Here is a 4,793-nt window from a genome sequence, read left to right on the forward strand (position 1 = left end):
ATCCATCAAATTACAACAGAGCTCCCTAACCCGGTGAAAGGGGTTTAGTTGTTCATAGCTCTGGGAATGGAAAGCAAAGATGGAAAATACATTCTAAAAGTAAAACTAAAAGTTGCAGAGAAAGTAAAATTATACAGAGAGTAGTTCTCCCAATGCCCCCCCCCCAAAAGCTCTCTTTCTAGTTCAAAACTACTCCTATATATACTACTTTTCTTATCTTTTAGTTGGCTCTTCAAGTCTTGGATATGGCCCTTTGGATCTTTGAGTTGAAGTAGTTATCATCTTCAGTGGGCTTAGCTTTGCTTGCAGAAAAAGTGTGAGTTAGGCATGGACGTTAGTTAGGACGTTAGTGGTGTTAACGTTAAGTGAAAATGTGGGTTTGAGAACGTTAGTGACGATCACCTTTTTCACTAACGTCCCTAACCCAAAATGGTCCACGTTAACTTCAACGTTAGTGGCACTAATGTGACCACTAACGTTGCCTCTTGGTCCTTCACAAACGTTATTGGGATTCACCTTTTCCAATAATGTTTGCTTGTTGCCCTTCCTCCCTACGTTAGAGTCCACGTTAGTGTAGCTAACGTGACCCTTAACGTGGGCATGCCTCAGCTTCGAGAGCGTTAGTGACACTTACCTTTGTCACTAACGCTCCAAACGCCCCTTCCCACGTTAGTGACAAAGGTGAGTGTCACTAACGTTGGCTCATCATTTCTTTCCTCCACGTTAGCTTCCACGTTAATGTAATTAACGTGGCAACTAACGTGGCTAATAGTGGCTTGGTCCAACGTTAGTGACAAAGGTGAGTGTCACTAACGTTGGCTCTTCCTTGCTCCTCCTACGTTAGAGTTCACGTTAATGTAGTTAACGTGACTCTTAACGTGGCCAATTATACCTTTTGGAGCGTTAGTGGTATTCACTTTTACCACTAACGTTGGGGCTTTCTTTTTCCTCCACGTTAGCTTCCACGTTAATGTAGTTAACGTGGACACTAACGTGGGCTATGATGGCTCACGAAGGCGTTATTGGTGTTCACTTTTCTTATTAACGTTGCAAGCTAGCCTCCATTCCACGTTAATGGTCACGTTAGTTAGACTAACGTGGCTATTAACGTGGCATCTTCCATGCTTCCTTTGTCCTGAAATCAAGCAAGTAAAGTGCATCAAAGCTAGGTTCTAACTCATGAGATCATGCATCATCCATTTTATCATTCAATTCATGCATAATTCTCAAAAAATCATGTAAAATTCAAAATGTTTGCTTGAATCAAGATGTAAGTGATTATCTACCCAAAACTTTCTTATTAACTAAGAAAATGCATGAAACTACCCTAAAACAGTAAAGAAAAGGTCAGTGAAACTGGCCAAAATGCCCTGGCATCACTTGGCCATACATGTACCCTTACCTTTACCTTAGCCCCATTACAACCCTGAAAAGACCTCATGATGTTTGCATTGGTATACTAAATACTTGTTGATTGGTTAGATGAAGAACAAAGTTTAGAAAGCATGACTAGGGAAGAGTAGAGTGATTAACCCTAGACACTTGAGATATTAGAGTGCATATACGCTACCAGTGAGTGTTCAATGCTTGATTCTATGTTTTCTGCTTTCATGAGCTATCTTCTTACAAGTTTACTTGCCTTATTTGTATGATTTGAATTAGTAAAATCTGATTTATATTTGTCTTGGAGAACTTTTTTACTTTTAACTAAGTAAACAGAAACATCTTAGCATGTAGTTGCATTCATATATAGGTTGCATCTCATGAGTCTTACTTTCCCCTATTCATTCTTTTGTCTCCTTGAGCTTAGCATGAGGACATGCTAATGTTTAAGTGTAGGGAGTTTGATAAACCACTATTTTATGGTTTATCTTGTGCTCAATTAAGTGGTTTTTTATCAGGTCTTTGCACACGTATTCATACTATTTGCATGATTTTATAATTCCTTCCTAGTTTTATTCTATGATTGAAAACTTACTTCCTAAGCCTTTAAATCGTATGTTTTTAATCTCCCTTTATACCATTCGATACCGTGATCTGTGTGTTAAATGTTTTCAAGCTTTATAGGACAGGGATGGCTTAAAGGATGGGAAGAAAGCTTGCAAAAATGGAAGGAGCACAAGAAATAAAGGAGACAACCAGCGAGGAGCGACGCGCACGCATGGCTCACGCGTGCGCGTGAATTGGAGTTTGCACGGTGACGTGTGCACGGGCCTGACGCAGATGCGTGACAACGAAAATCGCCAAATGATGCGCACGTGTGACTGACGCGTACGCGTGACATGCGCTACCTGCAGAAAACGCAGAATACGCTGGGGGCAATTTTGGGCTGAGTTTGGACCCAGTTTTCGGCCCAGAAACACAGACTAGAGCCAGGGGACAGGCAGAGACTGAACAGACATTCTCATTCGCATAGTTTTTAGTTTTAGTTTTGAATCTTAGAGAAGAAATTACTACTTCCTCTAGGTTTTTCTTCACATCTATAGATTTCTAGTTTTTATGCTTTTGATGCTTTTGCTTTGAATATTGAGAAGAGTCACTACCTCCGTTGAAGTTCCATTATTCTAGTTTGTTTTCTTATTCCTTTACTTTTTAATTGCCCTTTAACCCTGTTCAGATAAGGATGTTGCATTTTGGGATTTATTAATACAAAGAACTATTTTTACTTTTAATTAATTTTTAGTTATTGTTTATCATGCCTTCCTTTTATTCCCTTTTTAATTCTGTGCAAGTAACTTTCATGTCAATGGAGTAGACTCCCAACTTGACTTGGGGGTTGATTAAAAGGAGACCCTTGAGTTGGAATGCTCAAGTGATTAGTTAAATTGGAAGTTGTTGGCTAATTCTCTATTTACTAACGCTAATCCTTCCCAAGGGAGAGGATTAGGACTTGCGAATAAGAGTTAGCTCAATCACTTGACTTTCCTTTATTTAGTAAGGGTTAACTAAGTGAAAACAACAACCTCTTGATACTACACTTGAGAAAATCCCACAAGGATAGAACTTCCAATTAATCTACCCCCGGTCAAGGCTTTTATTTGATTATATAAATTCTCTCGCTAATTTTTATTGCTTTAATTTATAATCATTTACTTTTCTGTTCTCCAACTCTTAAAACTTTTCGAAAAACTCCTGATTAATAAGATAGCACTCTTTTGTCAACTCATTGGGAGACGACCTGGGATTTCTACTGCCAGTATTTTTATTCCAAAATTTGTGACAACCCTTCCAAATTGATAAGCGGATTTTTGCTGGTTAAGAACTGTACTTGCAACGTATTTCTTATATTAATTTCTTAATCGGCTAATTTCTGCCACGTCATGAACCCCAAAATTAGCTTAAGTTTTTGGGATGAGTGGTTTTATGACATGAGATGTTTATTATCCCTAGTATCGGATGGTTATTCTGAATATTATGGGTGATGTTCATTTTGTAACTCATATAGCTCATTGTATACATTGTACAAATAAGCCATTGGCTCCCTAACAGGACTCATAATTTATTACACAGTTGTAACTTATTAAAAGGCAAGGTTGCGAGAACCGGACCGGTCAATGAACCGGTTTACTGGTTTAAAAGTTCGACCAGGATTCAACCGGTTTAATTAAATATTAAATAAAATTATTAAAAATTAAACATACAATGAAACATGTAGCACGACCTTTTTTGTTACCATAACAATATCTGGTAAGTAAACTAAAATCTGATCTCCTCTTATTCTTTTCAAAATTAAAATAAGAAAAATCTAAACCAACGTTTAATTTGCTAAATTTAGGGTAAAAGGAGAAATTAAAGAAAGAAATTATTGTAGAATTAACAATGCTGAAATGGAAGGGAGTAAACAATAAAGATGAGGGCATGAGGGTGAAGATTTTATTCTGTTTCTGGGCATGTCTTTTGCAAAGCTAGGTCTAACAAATTTGTATAAAGAAGCTGTAACACATGTATGTCCTCATATACAGATCATATGCAGATCAATATAAAACACCATGACAAAATTAATCATACCACCACCAACTCTAATTCAGAAGTCAGAACTCAGAACACAACAAACAAAAAAAAAATATCAACTCACCCCAATTCAGATTCAGAACACAACAAACAGAAAAAGAAACAGCAACTCAAGAATCAGATCTCAGATTTCAGTAACTCGGTAAAATTAACAAAATACACGACCATAAATTGAAACAAACAGAGTTGAATCTTTAAAAAATAGAACCTCAAAATCATAGAAATTAACAAAAGGGAAAAAATAAAGCAGAGCAAAGGTGACCAAACTGACAGACGGAGGAACGAAACAGGCGGCAAGACTACCAGCAAGGGAGGAATGGCGAGACAGACGGGATCGAGCAAACTCACCAACAATGGAGGAATCCAGCCGACCCGCTTCGATCTGCAAGTCCACACGACGAAGATGAAAACGATGTAGAGAAGACGAGGATGGACGGCCAAAGGCGACGACGTGGAAGAGACGAGGATGGACGGCCAAGAGCTCGAAGCACCCTCTATCTATCGCTACCGGAGGCGAGGCACCCTCTAGCTGACGAGAAGAGTTCGGCGATGGCAGAGGCGGTGACTACTGTTGGCTGAGAGAGAGAGGCTACTGGCTGAGAGAGAGAGAGAGAGAGAGAGAGGGAAGTAGCGCCGTAGTGGGTTAGGGATTTGGGTGAGTGAGACTGATGAGAGGGAGGGAGAAGGGATGCCGTGGTGGTTGCTGGGAGCTGATGTTGGCGGCGGTGTTTTCTCTCAAAGGTTAGGCAAATTAGGGATTTGGTTGGAATGTGAGAGTGAGG

This window comes from Arachis ipaensis, chromosome B03 (genome assembly GCF_000816755.2).
Source record: "Arachis ipaensis cultivar K30076 chromosome B03, Araip1.1, whole genome shotgun sequence".
NCBI lineage: Eukaryota > Viridiplantae > Streptophyta > Magnoliopsida > Fabales > Fabaceae > Arachis > Arachis ipaensis.